At 53.2% G+C, this 27,645-nt stretch overlaps 1 protein-coding gene across 2 annotated transcripts in view; it reads right to left on the bottom strand.

The window, feature by feature from the left end:
- The window catches only part of GRID1 (glutamate ionotropic receptor delta type subunit 1), a 705,186-nt gene that overhangs the window by 580,637 nt on the left and 96,904 nt on the right, over positions 1 to 27,645 (bottom strand). The window lies entirely within an intron of this gene.

Here is a 27,645-nt window from a genome sequence, read left to right on the forward strand (position 1 = left end):
GACAGTGTATAAGAGGGCTTGGAGATAGAAGTACCGTGTGGTCCAAGGAACTGCGGTCAGTTTTAGATCCCAGGGGGAGTATCTGGGGCCCATACAATGCCAAGAAGGGCATGGAGGGACAAGACTTCTTCCCCACCCCAACCTCAGTCCCTGAGAACTTGGGGAATTAGGCCAAAGATCAACCAGGCAGGGGGGCTGACACGCTTCCACTTCCAGGAGGGAACGGAGATGGAGGGAAGACGTAGGAGTGGAAGTCTCCAGAGCTGCCTGCTGGAGGAAGGGGGACACCCCATGGGAAGCCTCCCCCTGGGAGGCCCTGGCTCAGCCCCACTTGGATAGCTTCTGCAAGTCCATATGGCTAAGACACCTGACAGTGGGGGCCCAGGCCTAGAAGCCCCCAGTAAGAGAAGTGGTCCATGCCAGCCCCAAGACCTCGGCACCAGCACCAGGCCCCCTCTTCCCAGAGGACCCTCTGGGAGCACATACTCGCCATCCCTCACCCCCCAATAATCAGACCCTTCTGTGTGCCTGATACAGGGTTAACTGTTTCACATGGATAGACCCACCTCTCCAAGTGATGACACCCCAGGTCACAGCCCAGGAAGCCCAAGAGAAGAAAGGTGACTTGCTCCCAGTCACAATGACAACCAGCTGGGCAGGGATCTAACCCTGACCATGGATGAACAGATGGACACAGCCTCTCCTCCAGCCCCTCACCCAGCCTTCCCACAGCCCTGCACACACTCCCCACTCCGCTGGCACAGCCTGGGATGAGGCTCCAGCTCCTTGTGCCTCAACTATAAAGGAGGGTCCGAAGGGAACCCACTTGCCAGGACAGGGGTGAGAATGTCATTCCAGGGGCAGTGCCTGGCCACAGCACAAGCACAGTGCATGTCACCTGTCATTCTCGGTGCCCATGCTGCTATGATGGACGCTGTGTTTCATTGCAAGGATGCTGGACGTTGTGTTTCATAGCAAGGATGCTGTTGTGTTGTATTTCATAACAAGGATGCTGGCACAGGTGTGGGGCCATCAGGGATAGGCACCAACCCCAAGGAAGAGGAGGAGGACTGGCATGACAGACCAGAGCTCAATGGGACAGGTGTCCACCGGGGGAGGATGGAGCAGGAGCCAGGTGTCCTCTGATGAAGCCTCCGAGAGGTCCGTTCCTCCCGAGCCTCCCTGCCACAGACAGGCCTTCGAACCTGCCAGCCTCTACCTGCCCTTCCCCACTCATCCACATGGCCCCCAAGCCACCCGGCGAACGAGGTCTGTGTGCCAGGTGCTGGAGACCGCTCAGCTCCTCAGACCACCCTGTGAGCTAGGCCACGCCAACCCCATTTTACAGATGAAGAACCTGGGTAAAGAAACAAAATGGTAATGAAAAGAGCTAAGACTTGTTGAATGCCTGCTCTACGCCGGGCTCTGGACAAAGAGCTTCAGTTGCATGCTTTCCCTGAATTCTCAAAACCAGCCTCTGAGCTGGAAATTGTTGCTACCAGTTTGCAGATGGGGAAACTGAGGCTTGGAGATAAGAGTTATTCGCCCAAAGTGGTACGGATAGTCAGCAACGGATGTGGGATTCCCCCCAGCAAGCCCTTCTCTCTCCCACAGCAGCCCCGGCCCCCCGCCACATGTAGGCACAGGTGCCAGGATGGAGCAGGGCCCCCCCCCATCCCTTAGGGCATCGGATGCAGTCTTTCCTCAGCCCTCACCGCCATCCCATCCACACACACACGCACACATGCACACACAGCTCCTCCCCTCCTCTCCATGTCTCTGTTCCCCAACTGGAGGCATAACTAGGGAGAGCACCGGATGGCGAGTCTAGGACAGGGAATTTTTCTAGACCAACCCCTACCAATCACCAACAGCAACCCCTCCCAGAAGACGGTAACTACCCGGGAACCCCCGGCAATGTCAGTAATCCCATCATAGCCCCCCAAGTGACAAAATGGGGTCTCTTCTAGGGGCCAACGTGGGGCTCAGCAGGGCCAAGGCAGCCCCCCGCCCCCTGAGAAGCCCAGGCACACATGGCAGAACAAGAACCAAAATCTGGTAGAGAGACACGCGGTTTTGAGCCCTTATTTCTGCACCAGGCTGCTACAGATTAAATTGGGGATAATGTCCCCCATCTAGGAAAGGGATTCGATGCAGCTTAACATCGTCTACGGAGCCGCACCACTATGCTAAGCAGCTCGGCTGGGGGAGGGGCATGGAGGGCTGCACCGCAGCTTCATTCATCATGCCTGGCAGCAGGCACTCAGCCAGCCAGACCACCGCAGCTCCAGGGGGAGACCGTGGGGAGACGATGCACGTGGCACCTTTCCCTGCTCCTGGATGGACAAACAGACGAAGGCAGCTAGGGCTCCCTCCCTAGTCCCACAGGCCCAGAGAGGCAGCCACAGTGAGAGCCTGTGTTTCAAGACACCATTTCTGAGAGCCGGATCCGAGCTCGTACTCAGATATCCTCCGAGATGTAAATTATGTGGGTTGAACTAATGAGCTATATATGTATCTTTCATCCCCTAATTAACTGTGGTTTAATGAATTTCTCAGCGCATTGCTGCCAGAATAGCCTTGCAGCCCAAAAGATTTTTTCCCCTCCATTTCAGGTAAATATTTAAACACCCCAAATTAAAGAGGGCACCCGGGCCCAAAATTGGAGGTTTGATGCTACCCGGAGTAATTAGACCCCTGTCTCATTGATTCAGCAGTTTCATTTCTTCCTTTCTCTTCCAGAGGCAACAGCAGGGACTTCGGGCACTAGGAATGGGGCCTGGTGCAGACCAATGGGCCTGTCCACCCTCCTCTACTGGAAGCCCCTCTCCCAGGCTCTTCGAGGCTGGCTCCCGCTCTCCTACCTCCCCAGGGGAAGGGGCCAGGACATACCACCCACCCGCCATCCTGGGTTGGCACAGAAGCCCTCAGGGCAAGGGGGACCATAACTGGCCGAGTGTCCTGGGAAGGAAGGACGCTGCCCACACAGGGACGCTGCCCACGCAGCAGAGGTTCCCCTCGCTGACATCCCCACTGTCCACCACCCAGTGCCCCTGGATCCCAGAGCCCACTCCCCCCTCAGACGGCCAACTATTCCCAAGGCTCACTATCGTTATTATCAGAATTCCTATTATCATTAGCTTTACTTTACTACTTATCACCGACATGTGTCAGGCATTTAAGGCACTGTAATCTGGGATCCAAGTCTGGCCAGAACCATCCTACCCCGGACCTTGGGCTCCGGGCCAGTGAGGGAGGCAGAGGATGCTCGGCCCACCCCCCTTCACTGGCCCTGCTACTTCCTGCCCCCTGTCGCCCAGCTCCAGATTAGAGCCCCTCAAGCAAAGCCGAAGGCCCCTGGGAAGCCCGGGGTACTGAGGGCCTGGTGTGAGCCTATCTCCTCACTCCCCTATGGCCTCCCTTGTGCCAGGGACATGTGTCTGAGACCTGAGAGAAGCTCAGCAGGGGCGAGGCACCAACCACAACCAGAAGCAGCAGGCAAGGCAGTTCCTGATGATGACTCTGCTGGCTCCTGGGACCCCAAACCCAGCCACCCACAGGCCGGCTCACAGAGCAAAGGAGTAGGACCCTGGAAGGAGCTGAAGGTCAGTCCAGCTACACAGGGCTACGAAGCAGAGGTTCCCCTCGCTGACATCCCCACTGTCCACCCAGTGCCCCTGTTCCAGCCCCCAGGCCCCACCTACCCCAGACTTCTCCCTCCTGCCAGGGATGCGACAGCCCAAATCTCCCCCAGTCACCACTGCCCAGAGCCCCTTCCCACCTCATGCACCCTGCACCGGAGTCCCCCTCATCCTCCTGACTCCACCTGAAAGCTTATTCCAGGCATTGGAGTCACCTCAGCTACTTCTCCACAGCCACACACACCCCCAGGGCTCCCCCTCCAGTGCAGGCTCCTGCCCATCCCTCCAGCCAGCCCAGCGCACAGAGTCTTTGCCAGTAACCGGTGTCAGGAGTCCACCTGTGCAGAACCCTGACGCAGACCACCATGCCCGTGACAGCCTCGGGTCACTAACTGAGACCTCCCAAAAGTCCCACGAGGGTGACTGATGGCCCCTCTGCACAGACAAGGAAAGGACCCTGCTCTCCAAATGCAGACAGGACCCATCTACTTTAGTGTCCCCAGTACCTGGCACTCGGCCTGAAACACTGTAGGTGTCCATAAATACTAGTCGGCTGGATGATGGGATAGACAGATGGACACACAGACAGATGAATGGATGGGTGGATTTATGGATGAATGGATAGATGGACAGATGGATGGGTGGAAGGAGGTAAGAACAGGGGGATGGACAGACAGAGAGACAGATAGATAAACTCTCAAACTAATCACTAAAAAGAGACCCCAGCCAGTCTCTCAAGTCCAAAGGGTTGGCTATACACTGTCTCCAAGGACAGCAGGCCAGGAACAGAGGCCCTGGGGCTCCAGGAAAGGGCCAAGACTGGAGGGTCTGCCATTTCTCTCCAAAGTGGTGGAACCAAGATGGGAGAGGAGCTAGAGTCCAAAGTGGAGAAGGGGAGTGACCTAGGAATCTCGGAACCAGTAGCACCAGGCAGAGCAGAGACCAGCATAGGCCAGGCCCCAGGAGGCCCTGAGGAGCACCAAGCTATGAGCTGGAGAGAGGGGATAAGGCAGAACTCCACCCTTGAGCAAACCTGGCAGAGTCTGAAAGGACCAACATGGGCCAAATGCGAGGCCCTTGAAACCCCTAGCATGCATCGGTAGCTATGTCTACCCATCTCCAGGCATCCAGGCCAGACCAGAATGTGGTCCTGACCGCTCTACCAGCTAAAGGCCAACACAACCTGGCCAGTGGAGGGACACTGTCCCAGGGCCCAGGTGAGGTCAGCATTAGCCTGGCGGGGGGGCAAGTGGTATCCATCCTGGACAGAGCTGGAGCTCCTCCTCTAAGCGGAACAAGAGCCAAAGGGGCCTGGGCATCAATCTGTACACCTTTTCTGGGGCCTATGAAATGAACCCTTGGACTCAAGGAATGCCCATAGAGGGGGCTGCCCTTGCCTCCTACTGCCTCCCACTTCCTCAGGAATACACAGAATTTCCATCCATGCTTATTAAGCTCTCCCAAAACCCACAAGCAAAGTCTAGAGATAGCACAGAAAGAGTGGCTTCAGAGACAAAGGCACTAATGAGGTGGCTTCTGCCAGCAAGCAATCACTTTCACCCACCAACACTCTGCCACCGACGGGGGAGCAGGGGGGTTGAGCACTAACACCTCACCTGGGGCAGGTGGGTGGCCTATTTACAGACATGCCACACCAAACTGGGAGGAAGAGAGCTAGTGGGGGGGGGGGGGACTGATGCCTGGATTGGTGGAAAAAACATTATAGGAATCAACAAGAAATGACCATGAGTTTCAGAATTAGCAGGTTTGGAAGAAGTGCCAACTTTCTGCTCCAGTCATATAACCTGGAATAAATCAGTCCCTCTGGGCCTCAGCCTCCATCTGTAACCCGGGTGTGACAATCCCCATCTCCCAGTTTCTGTCAGGATTGAAGCTGGAGAAAGCACATCAGTTCACAGTGTCCTGGCACGCTGCAGGCACAGGGAGAAGGAGCCACACCTACCCTCCCTTTCCCGGGAGAAGGTACTGACCTCCCTGGGACCCGTCCTCGCCCTAGTCTGCAGGAGGAACCAAGACCAGAAGGGGGCTGATGCTTGCACTTACTCTGGGGCAGAGCAGCACACAGGGTCCCCAGAAAACCCTCCTATCCCCACTTTCCCCTTCAGATGGAAAAAGGGTCCTTAGGAGATGGAGGGGCTCCCAGAGGGCTCCTTCCTGACAGTAGGACCTGGGCAATGGGGTGAAGACTGGGAAGCAGAAGAGGACCCAGCACATGGCCACCACAGGCCAGCGGGGGCTGCCACCAGTCCTACCTTCAAGACTCCCTCTAGAGCAGAGTTAGAACTTCCCCCCACTCCATGGCTCCACCTTACCCCTTCCCAGTCTGAACACAGACCTGACTGTGCTCCTTGCCCAGCCCTTAGACCAAAGGTCAAAGTTCACACCCTCCCATGAGGGTCTTGCCTACCACCCAGGCTCTTCTCCCACCCTCCACCTCCATTCTCCACTGATCCTGACCCGCATCTCTTCCTCCACCCTCTCCGCGGCCAGGGACAGAGAGCCGTTCTCTACGGAGGGGACTGCCTGGGACTCCTTTTCCTCAACCACCGTGCTATGGAGCCAATGCCTTCTTTCATTTCCGACTCATGCCAGTGCCCCCTCCTTGAGAAAATCTCCAATCGCCACCCAATTACAGGGCCTCCGGGTCAACTTACATGAGTTCACTTGTATGTCTGTCTCTCCACAATAGACGCTTCTAATTCTCAGTTACATAAGGCCCTCCTCAATGTTTGATGAGTGGATGCACCTCTGGATAACTGGATGGATGGAAGGATGGATGGATGGATGGATAGATGGACGGACGAAGAGATGAATGAATGATTGCATAAGATGGATGAATCATTCCAACAAGAAAGCCACATGAAGAAGATGCAAAGCCAATATGGACATTGTCTCCAGGGGCCAAGACTCCCTCCACGCAGTGGGGCTCCACCAGAGGGTGAATACGGCGCATGTCCCTCTGTTCACAGCATTCAGGGCAGCCCTACCCAGGAGCAAAGGGCTGGACAAGGTGACCCCTCCAGCATCACCTCATCAGTAAGCTTTCCCCTCCTGCTGCCTTTCCACGATCACTTGCTCAGTGCACAGGCCTTCCAGAAGGGTGGGGTGGGGAGGCCTCAGCACTGGGGCATCTTCGTGGGCAGAGGGAAATGCTGTCAACAAGCAGCAGGCTCATGCAAGTGTGCAGCACCTCGGTTTCACAAAGGGACATTCCAGAGGCCCGTCCAAGGGCCATTTTAAAACTGTGTATTTCCACTCAATGTGACAAAATCACAACAAACTACACACAGTCTTGGGGCTACTCCTGCACCTGTCATTGAAAGGCCCCTCACCTCCACCAGGAGCTGGTGCCCCCCAGCCTCAAAGGGCTACCCCACAGCTCTTTTTGGAAAATCCTAAATGTGCAACCTTCCGTTCAGCTCCCTGTAATGTCAGGCCCCAGACAGAGAGGCCTGTGGGTCTAGAGTTGGGTCAGCACTGCCACCTGAATGCACTCAATCCATGAGCAGGAAGGCAGCACAGGAGGCCCCCTCCAAAGGCCTCACACATTGGAATCTGCCTGCCGATCACTGCCAGCGGGAGTCAGAGGCAGGCGAGGCGGCAGCTGGAGTGAACAGGCTCTCGATGACCTGGCGGCCTCTGTGGTCACTCAACAGTAGCATCGGGACTCAGGGAGCACGGACGCCGGGCACAGACGTGGATCCCTCCCAGCCACCTGTGCATGCAGCCGACAGCTCCGGGCACCTGCCCAGGCTCCTCTAGGTCCAGCTGAGCTGAGGGCTGTGCTGCAAAGCTTTGTGAACCGAACCAAACCTCCTGCAGAAGCATCCTGATGGGTGCTCTCATTTCCTAAACAAGGTGCCTCCAGCAAGACCTGAGGCAGCCTGTGCAGGTTAGTGTGCTGCTTCGTGTCGTTTCTACTCCACTCCAGGAGTCCCTGCTTTAAACACGGGGAAACACAGGCTCTGAGCTGACCCAAAGTGGCCCTGCAACTAAGTGGCAGAGCCAGGTCCAGAGTCCGGGTCCTGCTGACCCCCAAGGGCCCAATGGCCTCTGAAGCAGTCATGAGCCCAAGGGGAGGCAGATGTTGGGCTTGGTCCAAGAAGACTTTTGCCATTGTGCCCTAACCTGGAGGCCCTGCCTTCAGCCCCAGGCTGCCCAGGTCCATCACATCCACTCAGACCTTGCAGTGAATGGCACCTTCCCCTTGGGCCCACTGGGACTTCCCTGGGCAGCTCACCTAGCTCCCTTCTCCAGCTTCTTCCTGCCCCAGCACTCGAGGTCCCCTCCATCAGAACACCCAGCACACTGCACCATCACGATTACTGACAGGGCTGTGGGAATGGATCCAGAAGGTGCAAGAAGAAATGGTTGAACAAATGACTATGTGGTTTAGCACCCACTCACTTTGGTGTGCGAATTCTTCCTGAATCCAGGAACAGCAAGGAAACGTGTCTTCCCCTAACAAGCGGCAGTCAAAGACCTCCACTTTCCTAGGCCCAAGGCGCTCAGCAGCTATTATCTGTGTTGGTAGCCAAGTGACACCGTCTGACGCCCACCATGGACAGGAGGTGGAAGGGTGTATTTACATAGTTTGTGATCCCTGAAATAACATTACATCTCCAGACGCCTCCAGCTGCGTGTGAGCTCCTGGTGCACAGTCTGAATTACCTCCACGATGATTTCATGCTGAATTTGCTGAGTCTCCGAGCAGAGTCATAAATGTAAAGGAGGAGCGTTTCTCTGGGCCTTCACCACATCTTTCATCCAGAAAATAAGTGGTGATAATATTTGTAATATGTTTACTGACAGGACCAGGGGCTCTGTGCAGATAACTCTTTTATGACACAAAGTACTTAACTAAGATGGAAAATGGCATTACTCATGTTAAATTCAAAATGAGCATTTTGTCCCAGATTGCTAGAAACCCAGTAAATGTCATTAGCTATCTGAGGTTACAGTGAAATCCGAAAGGGTTACTCTTTGGTAATTACATTTACGGTAGCTATAGAAACAAGGGACATCAGACTAAGCTGGCTGACAGTTCTGTCTTTTCCCCCCAAGAATGGCTCATCTGCATGTTGTCGTCTCCAAAGACTAGGCTCCAAATCATGCATCTCGGCAACTTGCTCTTGGGGAACTGTTTTCCCCACAGGCACCAGACTGGAGCCCCAGGACACCGGCTGCTGTGATTCTCGATTGGAAACTAATGATAAAAGACAGAGATGAGGAAGGAAGCTCTTCCTGTGGCTTCTGCATTGAAATGTGCCTCCTGAACGTGTGCGGGAAGTTGTGCTTCCTGGGGTCCTCCTTCTGTGGCAGATGCATTATTTATGGCCAGCGTGCTCTGGTGCAAAGCTCTTCTGCCCCTCCACCCAAGAGCCCCACACTGCCCTGGGGCAAGTTCCAGCCTGACCTTGACACCCTTAACACCCTTCCCTCCAAGACCAAGAAACACTCCCATCTGAAAGGAGGCCTCAGAGCTCCACTGGCCTTCTCAGACCCATCTATGCCATAGACAGGACCTGAAGTGACGTCAGGAAAGGGGAAATGAGAGGGCAGGAAGCCACACTTGGGAGCTGGAGGGCGCTTCAGCCTCAGGGGCAAATGAGAGCGATGGAAGGACCCTATTTGCCAACTAGAAGGACCAGCACCTTCCCTTGTTGCCTATAACTGCCAACACCTTCCCCTCACATCTCTGACAAGGCACCACCTTCTCGTCTTCTGTGTGTGACCCCTGACGGCTTCCCCAGCACCTGGTAGCCTGATACCTTCCCTGTCCAGCCACACATAAAGCCACCGGCTTTCCTGGTCACCCAGGAACACCTTCGGTTGCCGCCTGTCGCAGCTAGCACCCTCCTTTGTCGTCTACACCTACAGCCAAGAGCTTTCCTCCTTAGCTGATACCAGGCAACACCTTCCAGCACCTAGAGGTGTGACCAGAAACCCCTTTCCTTGCAACTGGGTGGCAACCAGCACCTTCCCTCATCACCTGTGACAGGCAACCTCTTCCCTCAGCATCTTTGACAAACATGGGCTTCTCACAGCCTCTGTGTGGCAGGCAACACCAGCCCTCACCAGATGATGCCTGTCTGTCCTCATCACCTAGAAGCACCAGGATCTCCCCCAGTCGTCTTCCTCTAGGCCAACAGTTCTCCAAGTGTGATCCTGAGACCCACAGCATGAGCATCTCCTGGGAACTTGTTTGCATTCCATGTCCCACCCAAACCTAATGATTTGGAAACCTGGGAGGTGGGGCCCTGCAATTGGTGTTTTTGAGCAAGATTTCCAGGTGATTGTCATGCATATGAAATTTGAGAACCACAGTGGCTGCTCTTTAAAGTCACCTGGGGAGCGTTCAAACACCCTGATACCCAGGTGGCACCCCCAGAATGCAGAGGCCCCGGTGTCACAGATTGTACAAGTTCCGGGAAGGGGGGTGGGGGAGTTCTATGTGCAGCTGGGGCTGAGAGCCAGGCTCTGGCCCAGTAGGCATCTCCAGAATGGCAGAGAGGGCCCAGCAAGCTCCCAGCTGTGCTGCTGGCAGAGCCACCTAGAGACTGGCCGTCACCTGTCTGATGTCCAACAGCTGCCTCCAGGCTGCAAAAGTGCCCGGGTACCAGAGTTCCTGACAGCAGACCTGCCCAGACCCATGCTTGCTACGGCTCCCTGCCAGGTGTCCCGGAGCTACCCAGGGACCCTGCTGGCTGTGCCTGCGGGAGTGCTGCTCATCACCTCCCTGCCCACTGCCTGCACTGACAACGGAAAGCCTCAAGGACCCAGATTAAGGACCAGCCCCCAGGGCAGGCTGCAGGAGGGAACCCACCCACTGGGACAAATCCTGCTCAGGCCTGGACCCCAAAACCCAAGACAAGGCCTGCCCTCAGCACCCAACATCTCTCCCTAATGCTCCCCACAGCATCTCCAGCCCCAGGAGCCCTCTACCCACCAGAATGTCACCCCACTGTGATCCCTGCCCTCTGCTTCCTGAGAAATCACGATTCTTTGAGAAAGGCCTAGAAGAATACAAGCCAGTGCAACCCCAATTGGTTAAAGTGTAGGTGGGTATTTTTTTTTCTTTTCTTTCATTTTCAAAGACTCTGTCATATAATTATTATATTGTTTATACTTTAAAATGAATGATTAAAACAAATTTTCTCTAAACCTCATTGCCTAGGTCAATGTCACACATGCACAGGCACACACCTGCCCCCTTCAGGAACACGATCCCTTGGCGCCCCACTCTTGGGATGTTGCCATCTGTGTGCACACCCATCTGGGCTCTGAGCACCCGTGGCTCAGGAGGCCCTCCTCCTGCTGCCGTCACCAGCCCTCTTGCCCAGTGCCCAGCTTTGGCCTCAGAGGAATCCCACACTGTTCCTAAGCATCCTGGGCTATTCTCCGCACTGACCCCACAGGAGTTTAACTTGGTCCCGTTGGGCAGAGACCCTGGAAGACCCCCTGTGTCTGCTCACCTGTGCTGGGTGGGGTCGGCAGGGGTACACATAACTCAAGAGGAGTTTGAGGGCGCTCGTCTCAGAGGCTCAGCCCAGCACACACTCCATCTCAGCACTTCGCATCCCACACACCCCTGAGCACCACACCCCCTGCCGCAGGGTGCACAGGACAGCCAGTCATCAGAGCTCCTGGAGAAACAGGATCATTCAGATTGCAACCCTGCCTTCCCTTCAGAAGCATGACTGTGACAGAAACTTCAGCTTTTCAGAAGTGAACACTGGCCCACAAGTCCCCAGGTGTATCTGCTTGAATTCTGTCTGTATGTCTTGCTCAGGACAGCCCTGGGCAGAGGGACAATTCCAGGAGTATCTACCAAACCCCTTCCACTCCTGGGAGGCTCTCTCTGCTCTTCTGCTCTCTCTTGTCCGGCCAAGGCAGGGGCTCTGTTCCTATGGCACATGATTTGCCAAAATCAAACGTCATCATATCCCCACAAGTCAGTAATTAAACTCAATAGTAATTAAAACTCAATAATTAAACTCACCGCATCGACAAGAGAATCCATAGTTGACAACAGACAAAGAAGCCCACCCTCAATTCCAGAGAACCAGCTCCCAAGCAAATATTTCATTCATAGGAGCTGGGGAGACATTGAAAAGTGATGGGGAGTGGCACCACATGGAGGTTAGGGAGCACTTTTATAGAAGCACGTGCCATCACAGCCTCACATGGCCAGCTGCTTCATCCACCTGCACCCCCAATCCACCCTGGTCCGTACTCCGTGAGGCCGGCCTCCAGGGATTCCATCCTGAGCTCCCTGGTCCCCTGGCTCCTCCTTCAGCCATCGGGAGGCATCAGCAGGCAGAGAGCTGAGCTGGACCCACATTTGCAATGGCTATGTTCCCCCATATGAGGACACAGCTCCCATCAGGCAACTTTTCCCTTCCCGCTGCTTCCTTCTCGGGGGCTCAGGAACACTGCCCCTTCTTCCCCTGCCCTTTCTCAGCCCACAGATGGTGCACTCCCCAGAATCCTGGTCCCTGAGTGGTTCCTTTTCATTCAGCTCTGTTCAGTGACCCCTGGGAATGTGTGATCAGTTTCTCGCCCATCACTGGCTGATTTACCTGAAGAATCTGCACCTTTAGGCTTTAGAGTTGGGTTTCAGCGAAGCATTTTGGACCCTTCTCTGAGATGGGCCATGTGCCCATACCATCAGGTGGATGCAGAGATTAACCAGGTCCAAAATAGGATGATTCATAACAATCAACAAAGTGTCTCTAGTGATACGTCTAAGGGCTCTGTCCGCAGATCTGTCCATTCAACTTTTATGAGGGATTTGGCAGAGGATATTGATTGCTCCTGACCCCACTGCAGGGCTAGTTAATATACCGAATGGCAGTGTTGGTATCTAAAAAGGTTTCAGCCATCTGAAACAATGGGCCATATTCAGCAAAATATAGCTCAAAAAGAGACAGCAGTTTAGAAGTTTAGAAGGCCAAAGGCATAAGAGAAAGGAAAGACTCCGTGAAAAGCTTTTGGAAGACACGCTTAAGCTGAATATGAGCCAACGGACTGATGAGGTCACTTCTGGAATTAGCAGCGTGACACCCAGGATAAGAAGTAAGCGGGATGCCTGGGTGGCTCAGTGGGTTAAGCCTCTGCCTTCAGCTCAGGTCATGATCTCAGGGTCCTGGGATTGAGCCCCCAGCTAGGCTCTCTGCTCAGCGGGGAGCCTGCTTCCCTTCCTCTCTCTCTACCTGCCTCTCTGCCTGCTTGTGATCTCTGTCAAATAAATAAATAAAACCTTAAAAAAAAAAAAAAAAGGAAGGAAGGGACCCCACACCCCTACCCGCCCCCCAGCTTAATAACCTGACAGATGGCAGCTTAGAGCTGAGTTCCACTCTGGGTTCTAATCCAGTAGAGACGGTGGTACGACGGGGAAGGCTTGGAAGGGGAAAGCCAGGCCAGGTGTGCAGGACACAGAAACTCATCACAAGCTGTGGCTGAGGAGACAAGAGAAAAGCCTGGCAAGAGGCCAGCCAAGGGAGAAGGTCACATGAGAGCCAGCTCCAGACACCTAAAGGGATTATCTCCAGGAAGATAAAGAACAGGGAAGCAGTGCCAAGGGCTCTCTCTCTCTGATCCAATTAAAACTGTCTGCAATCACTGAAAAAAAAGAGCGCGAGCAGCACCAACAGTGACAAGCCGAAAACGTGCCCAGCTTCAAACTACACACTTCCCACCACGAGTCAGGGCTCTGGGTGGGTGTCCAGGCTTACAACCTGTCTTTCCACCCCAAGGAGGCCACCAAATCCCTCAGCAACGCAGGAAGGAAAAACAGAGAAAACACAAAGATAAATAAATAGGTAAAGGAAGTAAAATCTCTGCAGTCTAATAGAGAAAGAAAGAAAGGAAGCAAGGAAAGAAGGAAGGGGGGGGAGAGAGAGAGAAGAAGGAAGGAAGGGAGGGAAAGAAAGCAGGGCAATGTCAGAGGGATGGCCAACTCTAAAACAGATGCATACACTGAGCATAATAAGAGTTTGGAAAAATGCTACCAGTTGTTTTCAAAGAGAACAAGAAATATATCAACAGAATAACAGAGTTATAAACAAAATTAATACTTCCATACAAATCAGTGGGTGCCAGAGAGGAGGTCAGTAGGGGGAATGGGTGAAATAGATAGAGGAGATTAAGAGGTACAATCTTACAGTTATCAAATAAATAAGCCATGGAGAGGAAAAGGTCAGCATAGGGAATAGACAATAATACAGCAATAACGTATGGTGACAGACGGTGACTATACTTACAGTGGTGAGCACTGAGTCATGTACAGGATTATTGAGGCAAAATATGGTATACCTTAAACTAATATAACACTATATGTTATCTGTACTGCAATAAAAATGTTTTTTTAATTAATATCTCTATGCCTCTAATGAGAATGCTTTTGGAAACAGTAAAAAAACAGAAACAGCACTGCAACACATTGTACCCGTAAAACAAAAAATATATTTGAGATCATTCATATTAGTATCGTATTAGTCAGTTTAAGTTAAGATATGCTGTCATAATAAGCAACCCCCAAATCTCAGTGGCTTACATCAACAAGAGGTTATTTTCCCCTCAGGCTCCATGTTTATTGCTGGTTGGTCACAGCTCTGTTCTATGGCATATTTATTCAGGATGAGGAAGCAGCCCCAATCCCTCATGGCAGAAGGGAAACCAAATACACCAGAGCCATGTGATGGCTCTTAAAGCTTCCATTTGGAGGAGGCTTAAGACACCCTCACCCCTATTTCATTGGCCCAAGCAAGTCACATGGCCAGGGAGGACACCATCAGAGCAGCCCGCACAACCCCCCACTGAGAAAAGTAGTGAATATTTTGAACAATAAGACAGTCTACCACCATACCCAGGACACGGAATAATTGAGTGGAAATTTTCTTTAATGGGAAAAATGATAAGCATTAAGAGAAAATGCTAGAAGAACCCAAATGCAGGTGCTTGGGTTCCCGAAGAACACATAAGAAACCGACAGCAGCTATCTTCCTAAGCCTATCATCAGAAGAGTTCCCAGAGGGGCGCCTGGGTGGCTCGGTGGGTTAGGGCCTCTGCCTTCGGCTCAGGTCGTGATCTCAGGGTCCTGGGATCGAGCCCCACATCGGGCTCTCTGCTCTGCGGGGAGCCTGCTTCCTCCACTCTCTCTGCCTGCCTGCCTCTCTGCCTACTTGTGATCTCTGTCAGGTAAATAAATAAAATCTTAAAAAAAAAAAAAAAAAAAAAAAAGAAGAGTTCCCAGAGCTGAACAAAGAACCGATATTAGAAATCAGAGGGACACACCTGCTTAAGGAAAAGTCTATACACAGAGAGGAATGCTAAGTTTCATGGATGAATAATGTTTAAATTTCCAAGAAAAAGAGGGGGTTATTCTTTTTTTTTTTTTTTTAAGATTTTATTTATTTATTTGACAGACAGAGATCACAAGCAGGCAGAGAGGCAGGCAGAGAGAGAGGAAGGGAAGCAGACTCCCTGCCAAGCAGAAGCCCGATGCGGGGCTTGATCCCAGGACCCTGGGATCATGACCCGAGCCAAAAGCAAAGGCTTTAACCCACTGAGCCACCCAGGTGCACCGAGAGGGGGATATTCTTGATGAGGGAAAGGGTACATCTGTGGGCTTCCAGAGGTAGGTGCCAACAGGGGAAGTCTGTCCCATGTGCTCCACAGCTACACCCTCAAAGCCCCGAGAGAAGCCCTAAGAACACAGACATGCTCCCTTCAACAAGCTCTGACCCTGCCAATGGGCAGATGGCCAGGCCACCCCAGAGGTACAGACACCACACTGGCTGCTTCCAGACCTCAACAGCATTTTCCTTTCCTCTTGCTCATAAATCTGGATCTGCCCATGTTCGCTGAGGACAGTCTCGTGCCCAATCTTGCTCAGATGTGTCTGTAAATTATCTGCATGCAGAAAACAAAATGTCTCTGAAAGGTTAAAAAACGATAAAAAATCACATCAATGTATAGTACAGATAAAATTACATAAATAAAAATATTAATAGATGAATTATAAAGAAAAACAGGGGAAACACGGGCACCACCAACATGGGGGTGAAAGTTTCAAATCAGAAAAAAAGTTAATGACTTGAAATTTAAGGAAGCCGAGAGCCAGCTGGAATTGCATCCCTAATCGTTCACATCTGTGCAGGGGCACATACAGGAGAGGGGGGCAGACAAGAGAAAGAGAGGGGGGCAGACAAGAGAAAGAGAGGGAGGCAGAGGTACAGAGGAAGGAGAAGGATGGGAAGAATCCAGTAAGGGACATCAAGCATGTGGAGAAAGCTTGTTAAGGACCATGTCCTGACCTCCATCCAGGGCAGGCTCCAAACAGTTTCCAAGAAGTTCCTTAAAGCCCCCCAAGAGGGTTCCTCCAGTGGAGATGGATGTGGGAAGCACCTGACCCCCTAGCTCCTGGAGAAGCTGGCCAAGCTAGGACTTCCCTCTGCGATTCCTTTCTGCGGGAGCATGTGAGAACCCAGGCTGTGGTTTCTCCCTGTGAATTAATGTGCTGGCGTGAATTCAGCCAAAATCAGTGTCTCCTGAGCTTCTTAGTGTGAGTCCCACCTAGTCCTCAGACAACTATGAGTCTGTCCCCTGACCCCCACAGCCTATGGAGTGGCCTGGGCAACAACCATGCTTCTCTCCTATGCCCCGTTCTCTGTTCTTCCTTCCACAGGGAAACTCAAGCCCAGCCAACGTGACTCCTTGCCCCGTTGGAGCCAGCATTTCTAAGTACCATGTGCCAGATGCTAAGCTCCATGCTGTGGACATAACTTCAAGATCATCCTTTCACCAACTTTTACAGCCAGCGGGGACCAGGATCACCCCCATTTTAGAAAGGAAGGAAGCAAGGCTCAGAGAAGTTAGGTAAGTCTCCGAAGGTCACAGAGCCGGTGACAGAACAAAACTCAGAAGCTGGGTCTGCCTCAGAGGCCTGAGCTTTCCCACAAGAGAAGTGCCTGGCTTCCCTTCCTTATCCCAGCATCTCTAATGGTCCCTGCAGCCCATGTCAGCCTGGACCCAGTAGGGTCTTCAGGAACTCACCGTCTCAGTGGGGACACAGACAAACACACTGGAAAGAACGACACCAATAGGTGACACCACAGAAGGTTCAAGGTGAGGCAAGAGAGTGCTGTAGGGAGTTAGGCCGGCGGAACGAGTGAGTGAGGGGAGGTGGGAGCTGCCCCTCCAGAAAATGGAAAATCACCAGTCAGCCCCGCTTCCCCAGAGCCTGCTTGGGAATGTGATAACCATGATAACAGACACGGACAGTGATGGAAAGCGAGCTTCCCAGAGGAGGCCCCCACAGCCAGACTCCACAATTACCGGCAGCTCACCGGCAGCTCTGGAGGCGACAAGACAGACAGTTCCTTTACTTGCGATGCAGGAAATGTTTTGTGTTTTCTGCTTCGGCTTTAATTCTGAGCTAAACAAAGACCCGGTGGGTGGGAAAAGGAGTGCTGCCCAGGGAGCCCACTCCATGCCTCCCAAACAAGGTTCCAAAACCAGCGGAAGAGCAGGAGCTGGGACTAGGGCTGGAAGGGAGATGGCTGCCATGCTGGGAAGGGGCCAGGGCCTCCAGCCTATGCCCTGGGGAGCAACACACCCAGCCACTTCGCAAGCCCCACGACAGCCCAGGATCTATGCTTGAAGGCTTCCTCCTCACAACCCTGCAAGGTGGTGTGAGTATCATCCCAATTTTGTGCAGGAGGAGACAGGCTCACACGGAGTATGTGACTTGCAGCATCACGGGACAGAGTCAAGTTCCAACCCTCCCTGTCAGAACCCAGAGTTCTATGTTGGTAGGGCTCACGGGACCCTAGCAAAGAGGCAGGTCAGACAGGGCCTGCCAGTCTGGGAAGAGGGTGCACAACCAGCCACTGTCCGTTCTCTGGATGAGATGTGAAAGCGCTAGCACCAAGCCCGGCACTGGGTAAGTGCTCAGTAACCGCCAGGACTCAGAAGACTGAAAGATCCATGAGGGCAGGGACCTCATCTGCTTTGCCCACCAGGGACACCAGCACCCGAAGGGTGCTCAAGGACCCTGCTGGGAGATGCTCCATCAGCGACTAGGGATCCATGCCCTAATGGATGCCCCATGGTCTGCGGCAGGCTTTGCTCACCAAAACCAAACCCCGGACATATTTGAAACATTTCTTTTCTAAACTCAGGGCTGGAACAGTCAGAAACTCTGGTGCAGCAGGCAAGGAATGGGGAAAGGGCATGACACAGGAGGGAGAAGACAGAGCAAGACGCAGGCAGCCCCCTGCCCCAAAGGCCAGATTCTGCCACATGCAACCCAACTTTGAGGGCCCTGGGCAGGCGGCACATGTAAGTAGCCCCAGGGCCATGTATGCATCCAAAGAGCCACCAGCACACTGGTCAGCCCTGCTCTCCAGTCCAACTCCCAGAAGCCACCACATGGCCGCCCTGCTCACCATTCCATCATCAGAGACCAGCCCAAGACCTAGTACACAGTAGGCATTTTGTAAATATCTGTTACAGAACATGAATACCCGAAGAGCCTACAGTGTGCTGGGCACTGCTCCAGGAGCTTCCCTCTTCATTATCAGTCTTGCAAAGGGAAAGCACTATCCCAGGCTCAGCAGGTGGCAAACGTGAGGCTCAGAGCGAAAGCATTTGCCTAGAGTAACACAGCTAGGAGGTGACAGCAATGAGTCTGGCTTTAGCCTGTGCTCTTTCTACTGCCACAGGTGGCTTCTAGGAGGAGGAAGAAGAGGGAGACAGGGGCTTTTCTGGAACAGAAAGCAGTTACTCTCCCCTGAGCAGCTTCTCGGAGCCCTGCTCCTACTGAGCCCAGGGTAGCCAGTGCGGCAGCTCCAAATCTGCCAAAATTTACCCCAGGCCAAAGTTAAGCCTCCCCTGAGATTCTGGTCCCACCCAGCCAGGAGACAGCCAGGCACTGGGCTGACGTTGGGGAGCCAGGAGAGGGGGCCTTGTTTGCCCAGCCACCTTGAGGAGCTTGGATCCTTCAGCCCACCCCCCTGGTCCATGTCAGGGGATCAAGACCCAGCAGCAGGCGCCTCCAGAGTCCCCAAACCTCCCCTCCGCTAAGGCATCAAGCGCCCATTAAGCAGGAGGAGGAGTCTTAGCGGAGCTCCGCCCATAGCTCTGCCCCCCAAAGGTAGGCGGAGGCAGCAGCTGGCGCTGTCCAGAGTACCTGCACTCCCAGACAGCATTGTTTCATTACTCCTCCCCACCCCGGGTGGGAGGAGCCGTTATCTCCCTCTCACGGATAACTAGAGCTCAGGAAAGTTAAATGACTTGCCAGGAACGTACAGCTGGTGAGGCGACGTACAAACCCAGGGCGTGAAACGCAAAGCCCTAAAAACCACAGCTCAGCACAGCCTCTCAACGCGCCCCAGCTGAACCGCATTCCTCGGGTGACTCTCGATATTGTGCACACAACTGCTGGCCAGCTCCTTCCCCTTCCCCCAAGCCACAGAGGCTGGCTACGGAGAGCCCCGGAGCCCGAGCCCCTGGGGCTGGTACCCTCGCTCCGGCAGGAAGCGCCCTTCGCGCCGCGTTCCCAGGCCCGCACCGTCCCCCCTCCCCTCTCCCCAACATCCCACCCCCCACCCCTGGCGAGCCGAGCCGCGAGCATAGGCTGCATTTGTGGGAAACCGGGGCTCAGCGCTCGGAGAGGGAGGCAATTTATTCTGGAGAAAACATCTTTGTTCTGCGAGTGAAGGGGAGCCATTTCCAACAATTTAATGCTCTGTTCACGGGCCCGGGTGCTGGGGTTGCAGCGCGAGGCTTGTTCTTCGAGGCAGAGCAGCACATAATGAGGCTTCTCACTGCCGCTCCCCGCCATCCTGCCAAAAACCAGAACGGTTATTTATCCATTAATCTGACATTACACCCCCTGCATTTTATCTGCTTAAATAAATTTGGTAGTTAGAGTGTGTGCCTGGCGGAGAAACTCCCGCATTCAATTTCCGACGCGCCAACGCGTGCAACGTTGCCATTATAAACTCGCCTTTGACGTCGCAGGGCCTCGGCGGTCCCAGCAGCGAGGATAGGCCTCTCCTATCCTCTCCTATCCTCCTATCCCAGCTAGGCGAGAGGCAGACCCCAAGGGGCAGGTCTCCAGAGACTGTCCCCTGAGCCTGCAACAACTAAGTTAATTACCTGCTGGGTCCTCCTTCTACCAGGAGACCCGCCACCTCCTTCTGTTACCTACTGGCGTAGGGAACAGGGGAACACCTCGAATCTAGACCCCACTGCCTAGGCTGGAATCCTGGCTGTGCCACTCAGAAGCTGTGTTACCTTGAAATGTCACCACCTTTCTGTGTCTCCGTTTTACCACCTCCTTCTTAGGGCTACTGTGAGAAATAAAAGAGTTAATATTTGCGTAAGTGCTTGGAACAGTGCCTGGCACATAGTAAATGTACAATAAAAATAAAAAATAAAAATTGATTTAAAATATATATAAATGTTTTGGGGCGCCTGGGTGGCTCAGGGGGTTGAAGCCTCTGCCTTCGGCCCAGGTCATGGTCTCAGGGTCCTGGGATCGAGCCCTGCATCGGGCTCCTTGTTCAGCGGGGAGCCTGCTTCCCCCCTCTCTCTCTCCACCTGCCTCTCTGCCTACTTGTGATTTCTGTCTGTCAAATAAATAAATAAAATCTTTTTTAAAAATAAATAAAATATATATAATGTTTAAAATCCACAAGTGTGTGTAAGCAGAGCTTTGGAGATGAGCTTGACCACTGGGACCTAAATGTGTCCTGAATTCAAGAGAGGGGGCATGGAGCAGCGACCTGCTCCCCTTACTTCACCCACTCTACCCATTTCACTCAGTTAAGAGTAGTCATAGTCAGGAGGGGTCATGGAATACTTCATTTGAACAAAGGGTCCCACTTCTTAAAAACATCTGAAGTCCCTTTGTCTATTCCATGGCTTGCATTTTACAGAGGAAAAATTTGGAAGCCAGAGAGGGGTAGGGACTTGTCCAGGTCTCAGCAAGTTCACAGCAGAACTAGAAGCAGAATCCAGGCCTTCTATGCCCCAGGCCCAGTTCCTGGTTTAGGGTGTTTTGGTTTTGGTTTTTTCCCTGCAGCATGAGACCTCCTGCCCATCTACCTCATTTTCAGTAAGGATCTCACCAACCTCTCTATGTAATGCCAGGTCAGGATGCCCCATGATGATGCCCAGCTGGGCACCCTCCTCTCCCAACCCAGGAGCTGCAGCATCACCCCACCCTGCAACTAAGAGCCTAGTCCAATTTGCAGGTGAAACCCCATACCCTCAGGCTTTAACATCCCGTACCCCAGAGACTGGCAGCCCCCTACCCATGTGTCCCTCATTTCTCATTTCTGTTCATCCTCTGCAGCATCTCCCTGGCCTAGAAACTTGCTGGAATTTCCTACCTGTCCTCTCTATAACTCATCTGCCCCTTGGGGATGCCTTGTACCCTCATTGCCAGGGCTGGGTCTGTGCCCTATCCTGCAGGCTGGAACCCAGCACTGGGTGACACCTGGACCCTGATGCAAACCCCCACACTGACCCCCACCACAGAGCTTTGGATGCGGGCCCCACAGATGCAGCAGTGGTCAGTGCACACCCAGCCTGAGCTCACCACACCCCTCTGGGGGCTCTCCCCAGCCAGGTCCATTCCCTGAACACCCCTCAGAAGGCTGGCAGCTCCACCCGGAGGACACTTCCACAATCTTCTTGCAGGAGAGGCTGGCCCAAGGCCCCACGCAGACTGTTGAGGTGAGTGAGGAGCGACGTGGTGAGTCTGTCACCAGAGAGAGGAGTTGTGTCCCACGCAGGAGCCGCTCTGCCCAGGCAGCTGCAGGCCCAGCCCCTGCCTCCTTCCAAGCAACAAAGAGGCAGGCATGCGGGCAGACAGACGCCCAACACAGAGACCTCCCACTCGATTGCTGTGTCACTACTTGCCCCCTCTTCCCCAACCTCCCAGATGAGGAAGCCCCTTCCTGCCTCCTAAGCTGCCTCCTAACCTCCAGGAAACCCCCTGATCATTGCTATCCATTACAGAGACCTACTGACACCTCAACTAGCCCAGCCCTTTTCTTCCTAGCTACATTTAAGAAATTAAAAGTGCTGGAGGCAAGAGGAGACACCCCTGGCCACACACTGGGGCTGCTCCCAGCTCCCAGTAGGCATGTGCTCCTGGACTTCCCCTGTTTGAGCAAAGTCTCATCTCAGATAACTGTCCTCACCAGCCTCCTACTTTACTTCCCTGACTGCTCCACCTCTTTTGACTCAGGTCCCCCTCAAGCTCATGGGCACCCCTGATCAATGCTGCTCCTGGGAAAGTGATCTGAGTCCTGAATCACAGCAGCTTCTGATCCCTCCAGCCCTGTCCCCTGAGAACCGGTGCCAGGCACTGTGCCAAGTGCTCCAAAGTCTAAGACTTAGAGAGGTACGCCCCTTCCATTTCACAGATGAGGACACAGGCTTGCCCGGGCACAGAGCTTCTAAGTGGCCCAGGCTGAATTTAAACCCAGATGTGTCTGAATCCAGAGCCCCAAGTCTCACCACCAGGCCTGCCCATGGGTAGCCCACCCACAGACCTATTCTTGCCCCGTGAGTGAAATAAGACACTGAGTCTAACTCCCACAGCCTCAGATGATGGAGGAGAGCTGGGCCCTGAGGGCCATGTGTTCTGTGGGTTCTGACTGGGGTCTGTCTTCCTTCAGTGCCACTAAGACTCACCTGTCATTGGCAACGAATGGAAATCAGCATTTTACAGTAATAAAAGGCTGCTCCTGGTTAGACATCAAACGAATCAATCTTCTCTGACAGTTAATTTTCATTTTGCAACTTTCCCTGGTGACAACGGGAAGTAATGACCCTGAGCATCTGCAAAGTCGCAGGGAGAAGCAGCCCAGCCTCCCACACCCCTGGCTTCTGGTTGCTGGGGCTCAGCCCCTCCCCCTCCATGCTGGCTAATCAACAGCTCCCTGCCCCCACCCCCTAACTCCCTTACCCTATCCCCAGGCCCCCAGGCCACATAGATACCTCTCTGCCCAGGAACCCCTCACAGAGGCTCAAGCCTAAACTGCCTTCCTGGGGCCCAGAGACCAGAAACAGACATGGCAGAGCTCAAACACAAAGCCTCTGGAACAGCCGCTGAGAGCTCCCTCATCCTCACTGATCCCCCCTCGCCACACTATTAGTGATCCTCTCCCAATATCCCCATCATCACAGACTCCCCAGCATACCTCTGGCCTCAGCTGTGACCCCAGGACCTGCCATCAACCCCCAAGGCATGGCAACAATGATCCTCTTGGGAAGTTCCCCAAGCATACCCTTTTCCCTCCCCCAGGCCCCACCACACAGCATTCACATACAGGGCACCCCTGACAGGCCCTCAATATCATCAACAACCCCAATACCACATCCAACCCCCAAATGCACCTCACAGATTCCCAGCACTCCCACACAGCCGGGAAGCCCCTAAATCTGACCTACGCCTTCCGCATCTGAGCATGAAGGCGGGGCAGAGCAGATGAGATGGAGCCTTCTGCAGGGGAGGCCCTCTGCCCCACTCTCCCAACCCCCAACCTCTGAGGGGCTATCAGCTGAGCTCCCTGTCCCCATGCATTTCGCCACAGCCCACTCCTCACCTGCTAATTGAGAGGAGGGAAAGACCAGCTCATCCTTAGACTGGGGCTCCCTGGCAGGCTCCAAAGGCAAATGCAGCAGCTCTCCCTGGCTCAGGAAACCCTCTAGGGCTCCCCTGCACCCTGGGACTCACAGTCATGAGGAAGCTTAAGTTCATGGAAGGGTGGTCCAATGACCCTCACCCTTTCCAGCAAGGCTATGGCACCAGGGACTGGAACTCCTCCATCCCTCCACTTCGCAAAAATGCTCCTTTCCTAGCACCCCCCATACCCCACTCACAGAGCTCCTGACCTCAGGAACAACATTAACCACCATTCAGTGAGTGCTCCTGTGTGCACAGCACCGTGCCAGCCAGGCTGTCTGTTCATCACGGGGCCACGTCAGCCCCACGTCACCGCATGGATTCCAGCCCTGGTACAGTGCTTGCACGTGGCAGACGGCACTAAGAATTTATTGAATAAATGATCAGACAGGGGGCTTTCCACCTCTGCTCTCATGAAATACCTCAACCACCCTGCAAGCCAGGTATTATCTCAATTTAAGGAAATAGAGAGAAGACCAAGGGGCCTAAGCTCACATGACAATTGTCAGAGGAGCCTCTGCTCGGCTCTGACCCACAGAGAGCGTCCCTCCACAAGGAAGGCATGGAAAGGCAGCTCAACACAGCCCTGCCCAGCTCAGGACAGAGCTCTGCTCCAGGCACGCTAAGTCCCCATTTCTTGCTGACACCAAACCACAACTCCAGGAAGTGCAGGCAGCAGCCCCTGCATCTCCCTGGCAACCTAGGAGCTTTTGTTCTCCAAGAATGAAGCTGATTCATCCCCACTCGCCACCCCAGGGTGAACGGCAGGGGTTGCCAGCAAAAGCTAGCAAGGTCTAGACCCCTGCTGCAGCCAGGAACATCCAGGCTGAGCCCATGGCTGATGCATGCAAGGTGCCTAGCTGGGCTTTCGAAGCAAGGGTGCCCAGTGCTCTCCATACACACTGGCCAGAGCCCCGTCACCAGGGCTCAGCAGGCGGACAGCATAAACTGAGAAAGCCTCACCCCCCAGGCCTCCCATTGCTTCAGCCCCTTCCTCTTCACCACAATCCCATAGGACCCTGGGGCTCCAAACACACAACCCACTGGCCTTCATCCAGCACCATGTTCGTGGCTCTGGTTCCATGCCTTTGCACACCTGTTCCTCAGACTACAAAGCCCCTTCATTTCTTGTCCCTTGCTAGGGATTTCTCATCCTTGAACTGGAGGCTCTGATGTGGTCTCCCCCCCACCTCCAGCAATTCTCCGTGAGCAAAATGTGTCACAGGTCTTGGGTACCCCACAGCCCTGTGCTCTTCCACGGGCATCTCTTTCTTGGGGTTGTGACCACCCTCCACTAGAGGGTGAGCTCCTGAAGGCAGAGAGCTGGGCAGCTCCAACTCCAGCCTGGGGTGAGGAAGCACCCCCAGGAGCTCTGAAAGTCATCAGAGAGTGGAACCGAGGAGCCACTGGAGACTGTTGCCATTGGAGATGCTCCCCCACACCACTGTCAAGCCTGGCCAGTGACCTACTCGGGCCTATGAAATGGAAGCGGGTTGGGACATGCGGAACTCTGAGCTGGTTTGTGCTTCTCTACCCGTATCATGAAAGGCATGGCGGAGAGTGGTGGCATCTCAGCCTGATTCCTGAAGTGAGGAGGATGATGATAGGCTAGCAGCACCCTCAGGCCAGCCTGATGGACATGTAGCCTGTGTGAGATATCAGTCACCAGGATTGGAGGCTGTTGTCACTGTCACCCAGGCTGGCCTATTCTGACAATGCAAGGAAGGAGCAAAGAAATGCCACATGCACCTGCCCAGGACAGTACAGGTGCCGGGACTCTGCAGGCTGCCGTGAACGTGCCCCTAGCTGGCTTTCTAACTAGGCCTATTGCATGATGATGACCCCAAACCAAATTTCCAGAACAGGAACAGAACCTATGGGGCACATTAAAAGGATTGAGGTTTGGAGGCTGACAGATTTGAGCTCATATCCAAGCTAAGACATTTCCATGACCTTGAACAAGTCCTTTCACCTCTGTGAACCTTAGCTTTCTTATCAAAAAGTCAATACCTACCCCCAAGGGCACTCTTAAGATGTCAGGAGGACAAACTGTGTGTCAAGGGCCAGGCACACTGGGAGTCTTCCATCACTCATACATGCCAGTCCATCAAATTAGCTCCAAGGTCCCTGAGGAGGGGAGGAGCAGGATAACTCCATCCAGCCAACTTAGGATGGGCTCTGAGATGATGTCCTCTGTAACCTATGCAGGGCACAGAGAGGTCCCAGGCTCCTGGGATGCTGACCTCACTGAGGTCGCCAAGCCGATGCTCCAGCTTATATCACCATTGCCACCCCACACACATGCACGCAAAGGGCAGCATTCTGAGAAATCCCATTTCTGCCTCCTCTGGGGCACCTGGGCCCTGGCCTGCATTGACCCTTTGTTCATTAGGGCTTCCCTGTCTTGGTCCTCAGTCCTTCTTCTCTTCCTCCCTGACCACAGCTGGCCCTTTCCTCAGGCTCAACTCTGAAGCAGAAGGCTCTTTTGAGGCAGGATGGCAGCAATGTTCTAGAGATGGAGGTTACATCCTGTTGCTTCCTGTTGTTCTTCTGGGCCTTCAGACTTGTCTGATGGAGGGGATCAAGAGGGAGTGACTCTGAATGAAGAAGGGGTCCACAGGAGCCAGAAATGGCATCTCTCAGAATGCAGAAAGCCACCACAGCTCCTGTCTGGGAAGGCTCCAACGCTGATGGGCATAGAGACTTGGAACCCATGTGGAAATGCCCATCAGAACATCACACTATGCAAAGACACTAACAGGACTCATTTGCACAGACATGGGGACCCCATTTGCTGATCACTTCTTAGGTTTTAGGCACCCTGATGGGTGACTTACATGTACATCCCATGAAAATCCTACAAGATGCCTGCCATTATCCCATTTTATTGTGCAAGGGGGCACTACAGCTTCCTGCAGAGGAAAGACCAAGGAGGCTCACATGTGAGTCTCAAGCTCCTTCCTACAGACACCTCACAAAATTAACCATCCTCTTCTCTTTTTTTTTTTTAAGATTTTTATTTTTTATTTTTATTTGACAGAGAGAGATCACAAGTAGATAGAGAGGCAGGCAGAGAGAGAGAGAGAGGGAAGCAGGCTCCCTGCTGAGCAGAGAGCCCGATGTGGGACTCGATCCCAGGACCCCGAGATCATGACCTGAGCCGAAGGCAGCGGCTTAACCCACTGAGCCACCCAGGCGCCCCCCATCCTCTTCTCTTAATGGCTGAACAAATCTATCCTGATTTGTAGGCTTTCCTGGAACTGCATTTATAATTGCATTCAGTGAAAAATGTTTTAAATGAATCTAATTCTTCATAGTTTGGAAACATGAAACATCTGCTTTGTCTCAGCAACTGTACCTCTTGATTAAAACAACTATAAACCATTTCTCCTGCTCCTTCAAATCATGGGCTCCTTGAAGGCAGGGGCTGCTAGGAATTATTCTCCCCAATACCCACAGGAGCCTGGAAAGAGTATTGGTCAGTGGCAGATTAAAACATTAAATTGTCCCTCCTCATCTCATTCCAACAATTGCCTCCTCTCCACCATCCCTTGCATCTTCATCTTCTCCATTCCCCCCGTCATTAAATAAACTCAAATTATCCATATTTTAAAAAACAACTCAGACTTCGGCTTCTGACCAAGATGGAGTAAAAGGCACCAGATTTACCCTCCTTCCTGAAACAACCCCCCAAAATGGTAAAGTATATGAAATGATGGTTTTCAAGATACTGGAGATGAGACAACAAAGGACAGTGATCCCTGAAGGACTAAAATAAAAAAGATGAGCCCTGCGATTGCCTCAGCCTACTGCCTTAAGTTTCCAGAACAACAGTGGCGGGGGTTGGGGGGAGGGGGAACACAGGCAGAGTCCAGCAGATGCCCTGAGCTGAGGATTTGAATCTGAGCATTGAGGGAGATAGAGGCAGCCAGAGTATCAAGACAGAGTACCAAAGAGAGATGTACACTAGGAGAGAAATCTGGAGATTTTTCAAAAGATCCCGCTGAAGTATTCAACAGAGGTGATCTTTTCCAAGGTCAGGAAAAGATCCACTCCAAAAGATTTGAGGGACTAGTACTTCAAATAGGGCCAAGAACAGTGCCATTTTCAACCAGAATCTCATGATCCACTTTGTGTAGATTACATTAAAAGTTCCCGCCCCAGCTGTCACAGCTGTGATCCTGCCTAACAAGTGGTAAAAGCAAGACTCAAAAGGATCAACTGTTTCCAAATAACTTAACCACATCACAGAATAAAGCTCAAGAATATTTC

The sequence above is a fragment of the Meles meles genome, chromosome 13 (assembly GCF_922984935.1).
Source record: "Meles meles chromosome 13, mMelMel3.1 paternal haplotype, whole genome shotgun sequence".
NCBI classification, from domain to species: domain Eukaryota; kingdom Metazoa; phylum Chordata; class Mammalia; order Carnivora; family Mustelidae; genus Meles; species Meles meles.